Source organism: Chiroxiphia lanceolata, chromosome 3, assembly GCF_009829145.1.
Source record: "Chiroxiphia lanceolata isolate bChiLan1 chromosome 3, bChiLan1.pri, whole genome shotgun sequence".
Taxonomy (NCBI): Eukaryota; Metazoa; Chordata; class Aves; order Passeriformes; family Pipridae; genus Chiroxiphia; species Chiroxiphia lanceolata.
Genome location: NC_045639.1, coordinates 29634981 through 29652811, shown reverse-complemented (window position 1 = coordinate 29652811; position 17831 = coordinate 29634981).

Here is a 17831-nt window from a genome sequence, read left to right as displayed (position 1 = left end):
GTAATAACAGGATACTTGTGTTTGTTTCTGGCATGTTTGAAAACTAGAAGACTCTGGTTCACAGTGATCTAAACATAATGGAGCTGTCAACTGGGTTTTTGCAGCCGTTTCTCTTAACACTGTGAGATAGAGTATGAAATACCCCACTGAGGATATGGAGATTGTATGTATCAGTGCCCATAAATTATGATGATTATTTTCCCAGTAAGGAAGAGAAGTAAGGAAGAGAACTGCATGAGAGGATTTTAAATACATCCTGCTTCAGTTTCCTTACAATCATAAATTAAGAGTATGGATACCATGAAAGGTTAAATCAATCTGTTGACCAAAGGTAGTTGATAATTAGGTTGGGGGTAACTTTTATTTCTTCAGAGATGAAAGTTGTTATGCATCTAGTGATGAAAGCAGGGTTATGTGAAAAGAAAAGGCAAGCAGAAAAAAAAAAAAAGAGATGAAGGGAAACCAAAACACGTATGACCAATCTTCTGAAACTGATGGGAATATTGCCTTTCCAACACTTGAATTATGCATTATGAATACTTCATCTGATGCATTTAGCCCACACTCCCATTTTTAATTTGTGAACCAGTGGCAAAAGAGTGTCAGATTTCATATTATTCACTGATAACCTAAAAACACAGTATTGAAGTTGTTCTAGAAGCTCCTAAACTTCTGGATCTTTTCACTGCTGGTAACTCCATTAACAGCATACACATCCAGAATAAAGAAGAGGATCTTTTCTTCTTATGCCAGGTATCGAAGCAATTAAATTCACCAAGGATTATCTCACATGCAGCCACTGGTCTGTGGAACATGATTGAGAAAGTACTTTCACATAAAACCCTTGTCAGTAGTTCTGTTAGACTGCCTATGAACTGTGATAATTAGACAACTACACAACTTTCTATAGCTTATTTCCTCAACTGCTTCATTACCTATATAAAGTAGTAATAACAGAAGAATACTCGCAGCTGTTACAAAAGTGTTCTTCTCCATGGCATGAAAATGGAATATGTTTCATGAAAACTAGGCACATCCCTCTGCCAAGCTCTGGTCCAGAAGAAGTAATGAATCATGCCAGTGACACAGATGGGGCTGGACAAATTGAGAACGTGAATGGATGTTGCTTTGTAATTTAGAATTGTTTAGTGCCAGTATCACATGAGTAGGCACACAGATCAGAATAGAATTATCACATCCCACATTTGTGAGGTCTGACTCCACACTTTCCTAAACCTATCATAAAATAATGCTGATTAAAATTTTTATGTGGAGTTCCCAAATACTTGCCTGGAATATGACTGTCACATTACTGTTTCACTTTCCTCTTCTTAAGGTTCTTTGCTGTACATTGGATGAGTACCAGGTAGATAATGCTTCTCTGGCAATGTCACATTTGAAGAAAAAAAACTGATTAAGTGTTCAACATGACAAGATTTTTTCTGCATTTTCTGAGTGAACCAAATATCATGGTAGAATCCTTCTTATAGCAGTTGTGCTTCTTCTGGCTTACAGCAGAAACCAGAAAGTCCAACAGCTGCAGGTGGGGAATAGGATGTTTCCATATCTCACTGTCGTTGCCTTTGCTAACAGTGCTGCCTTAGTCTATCAGGACCTGAGTAGGCAAAGGACCCAGAGATACTCGTTAAGTACCAAAGAAGGTAACAGAATATAAATGCATGCCTGTGGTTTTGTGTGGATTTATCGGCTCTGCTGAGCTTACTTTTGCTGTACAAATGGAGTCCCTATACCTCTTTTGCTTTTGTTGTACTCAGTAGGATTCCAGAGAAGTGTCTATTGATTATGTTTTAAAATCACGATGATATTATGAAGAGAAAATAATAAGATGGAGTAATAATCATAATATAAATCTAATTTTTCCTTGAGCTTGCTCAATTTAAATTCCTTGGAGCTATACTGATCTCAGTTGGTCCTAATATTTCCTATGAAGTTTTGTGGCAGATGTAGGATTTCATGCAAATACTTAAAAACTTAAGAGAACACAATTACCGCGTGACAGTTCTGTGTTCTGGAGGCAGTTGGGCCAATTACTCTGATTTGAGTTCGTAACTAAGCACAGTAAAAACAAAAGAACTGCACTGAAGGCCTAGCAGTTAATTTATTTTGTAGAAGTAAAAAGCAGCCCTCAAATTTACTACAAACCAAAAATGACATGTACTATGGTGGAATGAATTGAAAGTGCAGGAAGTCTATCGGGTATGCAAGGACTTGCAGACGATACGTGGTCTCTTCTCCCAGGTAACAAAAGACATGATGAGAGGAAGTGGCCTCAAGTTGCACTGGGGGAGGTTTAGATTGGGTATTAGGAGAAATTTCTTCCCTGAAAGGGTGATGAAGCATTGGAACAGGCTGCCCAGGGAAGTGGTAGAATCACCATCCCTGGAAGTGTTCAAAAGGCATGTGGATGCTAGGTGATGTAGTTTAGTGGTGAACATGGTGGTGCTGGGTTAACATTTTGACTCAATGATCTTAGAGGTCATTTCCAAACTTTTCTATCCTATTTGAGGGGATATGCTAGCATAAATCCCCTCGATACACATCCATTTTTTGTATATTATGCACGTATATATTTACAATGCATGTATATACATTACCTATATACGTACATGAAAATGTTTATAGATGTATATTTTGAGTTTTTGTCTTCAAGCATTTTATACTTTGCTGACTTACTCCAATGAGTTCACAAAAAGAGCAGAACTGGGGCAGGAAGAAGCAGATTTATTTCAATGCTCTCTGATTTCTGTGCAGTTTCTTGTGTCTGTGAATACAGTCATCAGAACTAAAGTCTGCCTGAATTCATGACACACATTGCTGCCTGTACCTACAGAGGTGTTAAAAGGTTTTTATATCGAATGTCTTCATTTAATTAAAACAAGGACAGAGAGGAAAAGGTCTAACTAGTAAAGTAGCTGCATCACCTGTGCTTCCATCAAGCCCAGCTGCTCGCACAGACAAGCATAAATTCCAAACGAATTTTTCATTAATGAAATTTTCCATTCCAGCTTCACTGATGTAGAGATTTCCACTTTCAAGCCCCCTGCTGTGTTGCAGAGCTTATTATTAGTTATTATTCATCTGTCCTCAATTCAGTGATCAGATCTGTCTGTTGCTGCTTTAGGAGGCAGAGATTTTAGCCAAACTTACTGAGAGAAAAATATAAATCAGGCAAACATAACCATTGCATGAAATGCTTTTCCTGTGGTCTGCCGATGTCATTCTGACATCATGTAAATCGGGAATAATTTTCAATCAACAAAGGCAGGGCCATTGCAGATGAAGCCTGAGACAAACAGAACAAAAAACCATGCTGTCCTCATTCTCAGTAGAGCTGATCCTGAACATTTCTCAGGGATATGGGTGACTGCAAAGTACCATCTCAGCAGAATTCCCACTAGGATTCTTCATAATTTTTCCTCACACAGTGGAAGCAGCTAAGAAGGTGAAGGCAGGAACATTAAGCTCTCTTTCTGAGGGACAGTTCGAGAGGGAAACTGTCCCAGCAACCACTAACTCCTGGTGTGGTGAAGCCAGTGACTGCTGATTACACTGAGAAAGAAGATAAAAAATAGAAAGACATGGGGCAGTCTTGCATCTTCATATGTACTGGTTCCAGCCGAGTATGGTTCACAATTAAAGAGGAAAGACCGTTCCTCATGCAGGTAATTTCTGTACAGCTTTATAGGGCTTGAAGAAGCCTGGATCCATGTGTCTGCTGATTCTGCTACAGGGATTACTTTTTGTGGAAATTAAAAGAACAAGCCTGAGATGCAAGTGGTAACAGAAGTGTGACGTACAACTGCTTTTAGGAGGATGTTTCCAAGGCATCTGCCTGGCCTTGGGAACAGGTTCATCTCTGCTCCCCTTAGTCTCTTCTTCCTGGGGAGCTGTTCAAAACACCCAACGTGAAATAGTGTGACTTCCAAGGCAGCAGCTGGATGGCAATTTGAAATAGGAGCTATTTGCAGGTGACACATGCAGAGATAAGATCCTCTTGTATCGTCTGGCTTATCCGTCAGTGCCTATGCAAAATGAAAATGTGCCCTGCTTGAACTACCTCTATCTATATGCTTTGTGATCCACAAGTGCAGAGATCTGGCATTAGTAACAGCAGAATTCGACCCTCGGTTTACATCTGGATAAAACCAGAGATAGATAGATGAGTAAAAATTTCCTTGTGTCACTGGATGATTAGGTTACTGAAATGCAAACAGAAGTTTTATACTTTTGAATGTCTAAAAAATATCTAGTTAAATATTTATGTAGTAAACACTATGCCCTTTCCAGATAATCGCTAAGAGCAGAGATTTGTACTAAATATCAAAAGTAAAATTAATCAGAGGTAGCGATGCACCAGTGTGGGCTGGGGGCTGACGTGCTGGAAAGCAGCTCTCTGGAGAAGGACTTGAGGGTCCTACTGAACAACAAACCATCCATGAGCCAGCAGTGTGTCCTTGTGGCTAAGAAGTTAAATGGTGTCCTAGGGTGCCTTAGGAAGAGTATTGGCAGCAGGTCAAAGGAGTTGATCCTGCCCCTCTACTCAGCCCTGGTGAGGCCGCATTTGGATTTCTGTGTCCAATTTTGGGCTCCTCATTGCAAGAGAGACATGATGCTCCTGGAGCAGGTCCAGTGGAGAGCAACAAAGATGACTAAGGGACTGGCACATCGCTCTTATGAGGAAAGGCTGAGGGAACTGGGCCTGTTCAGGCTCAAGAAGACACAACTGAGAGGAGACTTCATCTGATGGTGTCAGGAGGATGGAGCCAGGCTCTTCTCAGTGGTTCCAAGTCAATAGGACAAGAGGCAACGGGGAGAAACTGATGCACAGGAAGTTCCACCGGAATATAAGGAAGATCTTTACCGTACAGGCTACTGCATGCTGGAACAGGTTGCCCAGAGAGGTTGTGGAGTCTCCCTCACTGGAGATATTCAAGAACCATCTGGATGTAAGCCTGTGCAATGTGCTCTAGGATGACCCTGCTTGAGCAGGGAGATTGGATCAGGTTATCCACTGTGGTCCCTTCCAACCTGACCCATTTCGTAACAGGTAATTCAAAGTAGGTAATGGACATAATTAGGTTGCATTTTTTTTGGTTGCCAAGAGCTATCCAGACCAGACAAAGGCATCCTTTTGAGTACATTAATAAGTTATGGTATGTCAGACACAGATTGGTGATCACAGCCATGTTGATCTGTGTTGGCTCACACATCACTAGCAAAGCCAGGATAAGTTGAAAGAAGGACAACAGGAAGGACTGAAGGGATGGTATGGTTGCACTAATGAAAAGTACAAACAACCGAGCCTGGAAACAGTGAGTAAAAACCTCCAGAGCAATCCCTCATATTTATGACAACATGTACCCATGTCTCAGTTCTTAGTACTTGGTTCAGCATCCCTCATTTTAAATGTATAGAGAAACTTCCAAGGAAGTTCAAATGCATGGCCTGAAATGCCTTGTCGTGAGGAACTGAGCAGAAAAACCAGGCAAAATCTTCTGTACGTGGGAGGTAGATATGAAAGTAAAACTCTGCTGTTTTCAGCCAAAGGAGAGCTGGGTACCTGCCACTTTGCAAACCCACAGATTTCTGAGATTATCCTCTGATAAGCAGACGTTTTCTTTAAATAGCATGCTGCAAATTAACAGTCCGCACAAAACTCCTTTGACAAAGTCCCTGACAAAGTTTCTTCTTTAACACTTAAGCTGCTGACTTGGATCAATCAATGGAGTGATATAAAAGGGAGGTCCTGATACAATGATTACCATTAGGGTAATTAACTCATGCGGCAATATAAGAGTGGGTGGGAGATGGTGTGCTTGCGATATGGGAGACACTGGATAGATTTTTGAGCTCACAGGCATCTGATTATAGCTATTTTCTCTATTTCAAGGTAATTTTCAAGATGTTTTTGATTTTTTGCTGTCCTGAATGATGATAAATACAACATATGTCTGTGAAATGAAAATCAGGACAAACTCTTGTTTTTCCTCCTCTTTCTCACAATGAATTCATTTAAATGTTAAAACAAAAAGGAATATTCAGTTACATAACTCACAGAATCTCACATAATTTGACAAGTTTGTTTTCACTACCTGTTTTAAAATTCAAAATGGACCTTTTCTAGAGAACAAGAATTAGTATTTCCATATGAAATATGTTTCATTGAAAAGTGACTGATATGGTACAGTGGAGTAGAGGCTAAAATTGCTTTTTTTTTTTTTAATGGAAGCATTTTGTATTCTTGCAAACCAAAGCACAGTAACATCTTCTACAGTAAGAGGCAGGACCTTGACAGGTAAATCAGTGTAATTCCATTTATTTCAATGAAGCAGTATGAATAATGTTGGCAGCAAATCTTGTCCCTTGTGTCTAAAGCAGAATTTCCTGCCACAAATAGGTTGGAGCCTGGCTCTGTTAATATATCTTCTGTGTCTCCTTACACTTTTTTTCATCAACCACTGTTATACGTCTTTGTCTTGAACAGTAATAATCATAGATTTCATCACATTGGTGCTGCTGATTCTTCTCAATGTGTCATAATACTTATCACTTTCTTTAATGAAACTTCCATTTAACTTTAAAAAAAGGGGCACTTACTCTGTCTGAGGGAGATCTCTGCACCATCTTTTGAAGTGTTGCCACAATGCTTTTCATTTACAAATAAATACAAACTAAGTTAAGCTTTGTTCTTTTATTCCTTTTATTTCCTTCCTCCCATTTATTTTGCTTGCCTGCATAAGTGTGCACAAGACTGATTTTCTTTTTTATTTTTTTTCTCTGTGATCATCTCATAGACCACTTTCCAATGTCCATTCCCACAGACTGCCACCAGTCCATAACTCGTAAGACAATAGTTACTGTTGTGTAACGCTGCAGTGCTGTTATTCTTATACCCATAGGAATGTATTTTCTCTATTCTCTCTTTCATCAGGTTCAACTTCATAACGGTAAATCACTTACGTCCAAGGTGTTTTGCCAGTGCTGTTCCACTGAGTTTTGAAGGATTTTACTGGCACAAATGGAAGTGAAACACTATCCTTAATTGAAAGAGAGATACAAGTCTACCTGTTCTCATAGAAAGGCAAATAGATGAAAAGCTGCTATCAAATAATGTGTACTGTCCAAAGTCTGAGGTGTGGCAATAAAATCTGTTCTTCCACAGTTGTTTCCTTGATTTTTATCTCCAATGTTCAAACACTACAGTAGCAATAGAAAAATAATGCAAAAATAGCAATTATTATGAGAAGAAAATACTTTTGCAAAGGAATACCTTCTTGTAACATAAAGAACAGGAGGACCAGACTTTCTAAATGGGCTCTGCAAATGTCTTTGGCAGCTGGATTGTCATAAGCTTTGAGGGCCTCTCGGGTCTGCAGGCTTCAAGATGTCCTTGAGAACTGAGCAGGGCTCAGGGCTGTACCCTGTGGAGGTGGAAGGGAGCAGAGGTGAGAGCAGTCATTTGCCCACGTACATTTCAGTCCAGGTGTCAAAGGTTACACTAACTGTGCTACTCTGCCCCTTGTAAAAATACTCCCTAAACATAAAAATAGAAACTGAGGACTTCCGAGAACCTTAGAAATCTTTTTTTTTAGTACTTACTAGGATGCTGGTGGAATTCCGAGCCTTCATTTTGTCTGGTTAAGTGATGACTATAGATATGGATCTGTCTCCATTCCTTGCAACACTCTTGCATCTCAGCTCAGCTCCCAATCTCTTTTGTGCTAGCTTTTGTCTTCTTTCATATCTCCTGCTGTGAGAATCACTATCTGTTGGTATTTTTCCACTGCATTCCCTAATAGGAAGCTTTCTTCATGTTATTTTCAGTGCCTTTTAAATGTAACAGCTGAGATGAGGAAATTAACTCTGTAATAGGTGTACATTGGGGAGTTCTGGGGCAATCATAGTTAGCATCTGAAATAAAAAGAATCTGATGAAGAAAACCAGGAAAAAAATGGAAAACAAAAATTGTATACTCACTGTATTTAACATCAGTTGTACTGCAGCTGCAATTATCCCCAAGAATACATTAGAAATCTTGGGATATTGAATTACAAATATATAATTCAGGCCCATTCTTGTAAGTGGACCTCACTGTAATATTTGCATATTAATACTCCCAAGTCTCATCGTAGCTCCAGTTTATTGAAAATAGTTTGCTCTCTAGAAGCAAAATTAAATGATACTTCTATGTAAATATTTATTCCAATATGTATATCCTTTATATAGAGACAATCAGACAAAACAGCATTTACTGAATTCAGTAACAACAAAACAAGTAGAAGCTAAGGATTTGTCTTTTCCACTGAAATCAGAGTCCTGGGAGCAGGACCTTTACTTGGTACACCTGTCCAATGTTCAAAGTTAATGATTGTTAGCAGCAAAGTGTACCTTGCTGCCACTCTCTTCTTGCTCAAAAAGAATCACTGATTCAACACAATATCTTGAAAATATACTGCGGTTAAATGGTGCTGAGGTACACCTTAGGCAAAAGCTTTTAAAAACACCCATCATCAGGGCTGCAAAGACCCACTTCACAGAACTTTCCTACAGTACCTGAAGTAAAACATGGACCCTTGCTTCCATCTCCATGGGAATGCAGGGTAGTGATGTTCTTGAAGGAAATGACACAGTGGTGGTCAATTTGTCATTAAGCCCAGGCTTCAGCTACCCCTTTACATTGGTGAGGTCAGAGTCAACTAGACTCAATCAGTTCCACCGTTAGCCTACGCCAGACCTCTTGTACATTATCTTTCAAAGTAACACAGAGAAATATGACCATCTAACATTATGTACCTTTGTTTGAACAAAGAGAACTTCAGAAAATTAATTTACCTTTGTACTGAAGATAGAACAGAGAAACTTTAGGTAGTGTGAAGTTTTTTAATTTTAATTTATAACACAAACTCAACTCAGTAACATGAAACAGTGCCTGAGCTCATTTTTTTGCCTGTTGATCTTCATCAAGCTCCCAAATGAGCCAGGTTTATAGGAACAGAAACAGTTTAAATATTTTTTATATAAAGTCATCATTTTATTTATTGCTTTAATAACTAAAGGCCACGTTGAATGGGGTCCTGAGCAACTCGGTCTAGTGGAAGGTGTCCCTGCCCATGGCGGGGGATTGAAACTAGATGTTAAGAAGAACTTGGGAGATTTTGTTGTGAAGATTTTATTCTTCGGATGGCAGTCATGACAGACAAACGCAAAACTCGTTTGTCTGTCACTTTTCTGTCGTGTGTAATCTCTCATTTTTTTCTTAAGCTTTTACCTATGCTGATTTTTTTATTACAAAGAACTGTACAAACTGAACAATAAATTGTCTAAAGCATTGTGCATGCGATTGCAAAACACCATTGCCAGCTACGCTAGTAGTAAGCTGAAAATGTCAAAGATATTAAAGATTTCATTCAAGTTCACTTGAAATCTATATCCTTTGTCTGCAGTGGTTTCAGCTCTTTAGCTCTAATTATGCAACTTTTTACTTTTAAAATTTTTTCATTTTCATTACTTTTAAATTTTTTTCATTTGTGTATACCAGTTTTTGTTGTATTACACAGAAGAAAGCCAAGTTACACAGCAAATCTAGAGTGATTAGATTTATACTTGAGACATGTACACATTCACAAACAAACAACTGTTATTACAGCTGTAATAACAAAAAAAAACACCGTATGCATTTAATTCTTTCATTTCCATGGGCAACTCCCTTGGTAACCTGAAATTCATGCCTCATTACTCCTGTTTAATATGATATTACAGTGGTTTTGACACATATTTTTCTCAGATTGGCCGCATAAAACCAATAAGGCAAATGAGTCTTTACATACTTAAGAGCATTCCAGCTGAATCAAATACAGAGCAGTCTCCATAGGTGAGATGCATCTCTGTGCTACATTGAAGTTTGCAAACAGGCATCTCTGTGGGGAAAAAACTAAAAAAGGGAGACGAGAGACAGTCAAACAAAGGAAAAGAGAGAAATGTTTCCATAGAATCTTAACTCATCAACATTTGAAGGAAAAAGTCACCTTGTTTTAGCCTCTCTAGCTTTCTTTTCCCCTTTCTTGCTCTAAAATTAGACACATTCATTTCAAAGGAGCCATCTGGGCAATCCCAAGGAAAGTAAGAGAGACCAGACCTGACATTCTCTGAAGCTCAGTTAACCTTAGGAAAAAAAGTATTTTCTTTCTCTTTCCCTTTCTGATTTGAAGAATAAAGCAAAGTGAGCCAAGAGAAACTCCCATTGTGAAGCATAATAGAGAGTGTCATTTCAGCTTTTTCTAGGATGATTCAAGGAGCTTGTTCTACCAGCATGCATCTGCATTTGCTTTATAACAGAGAGTGCTAGACAATAGGTTAAATGCTTAATATAAGGCTGTGATTCAGCAAGAAACCTCCATTCAGAAAAAATACTGAAACTTAAACTCTGCTATACTTTTGCTTTCTCTGTTGGGTGTACTCTCACCTCAAGTACTGTGTGCCACACCTCTAGTCCTGTGTGCAGTTTTGGGCATGGCAATATACAAAAGATATAAAGCTATTAGAGACCCTCCAAAGGAGGGCCAGGAAGATGTGGAAGGGTCTCTAAAGGGAAGCCATATAAGGAGCAGTTGAGGTCACTTGGCTTGTTCAGCCTGGACAAGAGGAGACTGAGGGGAGACCTCATAATGGTCTCCAGCTTCCTCACAAGGGAAAGTGGAGAGGCAGGCACTGGTCTCTTCTCTCTGGTGACCAGTGGCAGAACCCAAGGAAATGACCTGAAGTTGTGTCAGGGGAGGTTTAGGTTACTTTATTAGAAAAAGGTTCTTCACCCAGAGGGTAGTTGGGCACTGAAACAGGTTCCCTAGGGAAGTGGTCACAAGACTAATCCTGACAGAGTTCAAGAAGCATTTGGATGGTGTGACTCTTGGGGCTGTCCCGTACAGGGCTAAGAGTTGGACTCAATGATCCTTGTGGGTCCCTTGCAACTCAGGATAATTATGATTCTATGTTTCTGTGTGTATATACTCTCCTGAACTGGAGTCCTGGAGCGCCATACTGACTTAATACATCTCACACACAAGCACAGGAATGACTTAACCATAAGTATCCTAGGAACAAAGGAACAGGTGAGGCAAATTATCCTAGTTATTTCTGATATTGACAGATTTTAGCATATTTTTGTACCGGGGCAACCTTTTGCCCTCTTAGACCAAAAAGCCATGATAATTTTTCCTATTCACTCTTTCCTCTCCTATTTTTGTTAAAGAATAACTTTCCATGATGAGTGCCTTTAATTTCAGTGAGCAAACTGTGGAATAAAGTAACACTCCAACTTAATTAAAGAAAGAGAACCAAACCCTCTAGAAAGGGCTAACTAAAGACTTGAACAGAGGATGACAGGATCCTGTGGAAAGCAATACAGAGGCTGGATATCAGAGACCATTTGTAGCTGAGAGACATGTCAGACTTCCATAGGCACAGACAGGATAAGCAGGGAAGGGTTTTTGCTAGAATTTTCTATAGCCAATTGGTCAAATTACTTGAGAACAGAGTTTACAATGCCTGAGATAGGAAATATAACCAGAACGCACAGAAAGTATACTAGTTGCTTTTTGCCCATCAAATACTGGTGCTCATCAAATTGGTTGGTTTAGCTGGAATTTTAAAATGTAGTATTTATACCGAACTACAAATGGTTAACAGCTTGTCTGGTCCTTCTTTTAAAACAAATCACATTCATTGCCTTAACTTCAGCAGCATTTTCACAGTTCTTCCCTGCACTGAGAGCTCTGAGCTTGCTTATGTTTATATTTCTCCTTTTTTTCGCCTCTCAAATGTTCATATTAACAAGACAGTATTTTTCATCGAATCATTCAAATTTTTAAATATTTCCTATAAATCTTTATAGAAATATTTCAAGAAGCTCCCTTCCAGCATAAATAATCTTCATTGCATATTAATCCAGCCAGGTCTCTAATTCTGCACCCTCTCCTCCTGCCTCTAAGTATCATTCCTGTTCTACATTTCTTAAAGATGAACAAGCAGTTTTGATGAAATGGTTGAGTAGGCTGTGTATTACATCACAAAAAACATATAAAATAATATGTTCTTCGTTATTGTCTCCTCTTGTTTTAAGACATCAAACACCCTGTTTGCATTCAGGCTCGCAGGAGACATCTGCCTCATGCTATCTCTAACTCGAGTAATTTTAACTGTGCTCATCATCTAGCTCTGATCTGCTTGTGCTGGCTCCTCCATTTTTTTCTCCACTAGAGTAGAAGACTGCTGGGCTTAGAGACTGTCAGTGACTTCGATTTTTGTATTGTGTCAATGTACAATATTTCCTGCTTAGCCAAGATTAATTTAATCTGCCACCATGATGCCCACAGTTCCAATGACTTTAAGTACATCTGGGGAATTTCACAATTCTCTGCAGGCTATTATTAGCTGAAATAACTTAACCTTTTATCAGTTTTCAATAACTTGCTGTCTACCTCCTTTATGGACTTAGTAATGCATTAAAAAACACTGTTCCCAATATTGACCTCTAGGACACTTCTGTATTGACCATCTTTCAAGTTCACAAACATCAATTTTGTGGATTCTTAGACTTTAACATTCTGCAAAGTTTCCAATATTATATATCCTTCTGAGACCATTGGTATTATCTTTTTTTAAAATCTATAAGATTATTTTTTTGTGGATGATCATACTAAGCATCTGAAAGGTCCTGAGCCAGTTCTATTTGTATGTAGTTTTAATTAGCTAAGGAAAAAACACAGCAATAAAACTCATGACGTTGAAAAAACCCAATATCATTATTAGTAGGATTATCCTTTTTTTTTATTTTTTTCTGCTCTTTAGCATTTTGAATTATAAGATCACGAAATATTTTAAGAAGAAAAGAAAAGAACAGTTCACTGATGTGAAAACTGGTACATGGTTTACCTAAAACTGCATAGTTAGTGCTAGAGCCCAGGACTTCCAAATTCTAGTTGTCTCCCTGCTGAGGTGTGCTGTCTCTCATGCTGGTACATCACCATTCTCCCTCTTACAGAACCTTACCTGTTGTGAGGTATAATTTCTCATGAATGCCTATGATCACTTTGTAGTAGTGAGTGCTGAAAGGTGATGTAAAGGCTTGGTGCGATGTACACAGAGAAAAGGTAACTATTTGTTGGCTTGGAAGGCACTTAGCTCCTTTTATGCTGAGGCTGAGCAGGAAAGAGACACCAGAGCTGAAATAAGTGGTTTGCTTTTTTTCTTTTTTCTTTTTTTTTTTTTATATTAGGAGGAAAAAATTAAAATAATTTTATTTAACTCCGGGTTATAGTTTGATTTGGTATGAAAGTGGGAAAGAAAGTGAAATTATCTGGACTGTTAGAATGGATTTGTAAATGAATGAATAACATTTGGAAGTAAAATTGTGATTCACACAAAATGAACATTTCCATTTTCTTTCATTTCAAAATATTTCTCATGATAGAATGTTGTGCAGAGAAGAATTGCATTCAAGAAAATCTGTTTATCTTAAATAGTGTGTAGAAAATGGGTGAAAGAAAAGAAAAAGAAGAGTTCATAGAAATGAAACATATTTATCTGTATAAAGAGCAACATACATAAGATCCTGTTTCAGTTTTTAGACACATCACATAACTCACCAGGGCCGCTTAGTATCCCACACACAGACTTTTATCAGTGTGGCTAGAGGAGGAGTGGTTGGTCCTAACTATAGGCAATGTGACATACATTTAAGCATTTCTGATTACAGGAGAGGCATATGATTTCTATTCTGTGATCAATGTTTTTTTCCCCAATGAAGTATGACCATATCCTTCATTTGATTATCAGGTGCAAATTGTGTTCCAAACTCCTAATTAATTCTGTAAGATGTTTTTGGTTTCTTTTTGTTATTCCCACCCCCTCTTGCCAACTGAGATTGCATGTTCAGAACCATGATAGTTTTCCAGAGATCAGGCTGATACTCATTATTTTGTGAACTGGCCAGGATCCATGATGGCTAATAGAGAAACAGGATCATTCTAATGGTTTTTAAAGCCTAATTGTGGAGACAGGAATCACAAGATTTCCTGTTTATCTTACTTTTTGTATTTTCATGCAAAATGAGTCACTGTCAGCTCTACCGGCTAAAACAAGAATGCTAGATGCCCTCTGAGCCTGTTGAAGAAAAAGATACTTGTTTTCCCCTGCAAAAACCATGGGGAATATATCAGACCAGCAAAAAGATGTTAGCATAAACTTGCTATCATATCTACACTGTTGTGGTCTAGCAAATAGGGACAGTAAAATCTGCAATGATGTAGCAATATGGGCTTCAAGGTGTGTCAACAGCAACATATGAAAGCTTTGGGGGATTATGGTTAAATTCTGAGTTATACATTGGGCTGACTTCTATTTGCAACTATAAGACAGTAAATATTTTTATACAGATATGTTATTGTGTGCTATTCTAAATCTACCCTCACTGTACTCTGGAGCAAACACACTGTGCTGGATCTCTCTGTATTTAGACATCAATAGATAGATGTGCACTAGTTACTGGTTTATCTGACCCATTTTAGCCAAATAGTTCAGAGGAGGTACGGCAAGGGTACAAGGCTTCTTCTTGTAAGAGAATACCTGGCTTGGACTAGGGAATTGGATTTTTGGGGCTCTCAAATCATGACAGTCATGCATAAACACCTGTGTGGAAAACATCTGCATTTACTTGTGGTTCTCACCTAAGCTCTCTCTTTAAAGATACGTAGAGATATATTTTGTATAAAAATGAACAGTTATGTTTTTATATGAACATTTATTTTAATACTGATTTCTAAGTTTACCTGAATTTTGCAACATAGACAGATCCAGACAAAGGCAGCAGGGGAAACTTGGACCAGAAGCAGTATTTATTTTCTGTAGGATTAATTGACAATAGTGCTGTCACCACCTTAAATATTAAACCTAATCTAGGCTGAATCTCCATATTGTCTGCTGAGTCTTGGAAAAAAGAATGTAATGGAAATTTGAAATTTCCCTTTTATCTGTTCCTGCAGTAACTAGAAGCTTTTTCTACTTTTCTACCCCTTTTCTTTCACTAAGACACACAAAACCCCATTAGTGAGTTATTGTTCCTAGAGCAGAGTGTTTCATTTGGGTGTGTCTGTGCTGAATGTTGACTTGAACATCTTCACTGGTGTTCATATGCTTGTGAACACTACTCCAGACACATTTCATTACTGCATATCTGTACTTGGTGCTTACTGGTGTTCCCTGCAGCCACTTGCAATTAAAGATCAGACATGAAGGATCGAGATTTCACAGACACGAGAAGACTGCCTGAGCTCTGCAAGGCTCTTCATGAGAATAAATTTGCCTCAGAGATGAAAGTGGCTAAGGTGAGCAGGATGCTTTAATGAACTAAGAAAATTATTAAGGCCTCATGGCGGTACTAAGACACCACCTGTAACTGGGTTAAGCATGGTGTGCACTAGTGCAATCCAGTAGGTATGCAGTTCTGATGGGGTAGCACGAGAATCTGGGCGCACAGAAAACCATGCCTTCTGAGTTGCTAAAAGAATAAAGCTACTTGTGTGTAAGGTACCCCAGTCACTGACTTCTTGTTGCTCCTGAATTCTTTTACTCTTGGTCTTTAAATTTAACAGATCTGTGTGTCAAATTGCATAGCTATGAGCCATTTTTCATAGCACAGATATCTGAACAGTTTTGTAAGTTACAGGATTCTGCACTGGACCTAGGAAACCTTATTAATGGTGTGTTTGAGGAAAAATGTAGTCCTGGAAAGAACTGTAGACCTTGTCCCGTGGCACTTAAGACCAAAAGGGAGTAATTAGCAAAACTTTCCCTTTTAATTATGCTATCTTTGCTTAGTCCTCTATGCTAGTCCCATTATTCTCAAGCTATTTTTCAAACCTTTTCTACAGACAAAGATAACAATAATTCATAGATTAAGAGGAAAGGTCATTCATATTCTAGGACTTTTCTGTTGTCACATTATCCATCACAACTTTTGAATCAAGGCTCTGATCTGATTTGCTCTGACCTGCTCTGATCATTGCTGGTGTAAAATATGCATCTTTCCCAGGTGAACTTTCACATATCCATTATTCCTTCCGTGCAGCATGAAGATCAGTTCCTGAATGGACAGTGAAGACCTGTAAAACTCTGATGTGGGTATGAGAGGAATGGACAAAAAGACAGTCACTGTCAAGGGATCTTGCTTGTATCCTCTGCTTTCAGGAAAGGAAGTCATTGCCAAATTATGTGAGCTACAACATTAAAAATTATGGCTGTTGTACTTAATATCTCTCCTGTGAAATTGGGAAGAAGTGCAAGAACTCAAAATGACACAATGGCTCATGACCAAAATATTGCATTTACACATAGTTTCTTTAGAGATCAGTGAGGAAAACATGGAGGTAGGAGGCTATTTGGGATGTCTAAAGCCCACTTGTTTTGCCACTCATTGGATTGTGTGACTGTGTAAGAAAGTGAAGTTTAGCCCATTTCTAAAGCAATGAGATGTTAAGACTCCGGGTTGAGGCTGCCTGTTAGAGTAGATTTGCATAGTAATAATGGGATGGTAGAAGTGTCTGGTTTGGAGTGCAGGATCAGAAGTGTGGTTAATTTGACATCGCCTAGGAGACCTGTTCCACTGAAGCAGAGAGGATACACATTAGTGTGAAGCTGTAGGGTGAATCAGTGTTAAAGACATGCCTAAAACTCCTGCCTGTTCCTGGTCTGACTTTGAACAGTTTCCTGTATTTTCATTTTCCTATATTTTCATTTTTCCTCCTAGCTGGAAGAAAGTGGTAAGGGAGGGAAGGCAGCTGAAGATTGCTAAAAGGTAATTGCATGAAACCCCATTATCGGTATGGGATTCCATTCTAGACAAAGGCACAGATCAATTTATTCCTGAACTTCCCAGCAGATACTTTCTCTTGTACCTGCAAACCACCTGAGTTTCTTACTCTCAATCTAAATAATGTGTGCATTCACCAAGAGAATGATAGTTGGAGAAAGACATTGCAGCGCTGCCCACATTATTAAGAAAAATGTCACAACAAACCACCTAACTTGTTCCCTGAATTACAAATACTAGATGTACACACCACCTAAAATGAATGAACCATTTCCTGTGTAAATGCTAGGAAATCCAAAAGAGATTAGCCTGAGTAGCGGAGTTAAAATCAAGATAATTTGTTTGTGAGGTTATTGGCAAGTAAAAAATCTCCTTCACAGTTTTGTTAGGCAGAGGGATAGAGAAAGTATGTGTTATAAGCTCAGAGGCAATCAATGTAAATTTGTTTTTACTAATAAACCTGGTTGTGCTGAGTGAAATTAGTTATATTCCTGGCAATGTGGCTGAATCTGAGTCAGTGCGACCAAAGGTCTGTAACAAAAAGATTTATATCTGTGGAAGTAAAAGATGCAAGAGAGTAAGGAAAGCTGTGAACAGCTCTGGAGCTGAATGAGGATACACTAAATATAGAGGGAAGAGTAGGATCCACAGTGACTCTTTACTTTGTCTGATGTGTGTCTGGCAAGCTAGGAAATTATGATCAGAACTGTGAGAAAATACTTATCCTCATTTTGGATTTTTTAATTTAAGCAAAATATTAATGTCTCTACATATCCTTTTCTTGAGCTACCCATTCTATGTCCTTTCTTACAAACTTCCCTTCCTTTCAGACACAGTTGCCCCTTCCTCTTTTCAGCCACTCTTTAAAACATCTATTTCTTCATGCTCTTTCCACGCACTGCATGTTTCCCATGACCAGTCCCATCTGTCCCCATCTCTTCACTCTTCT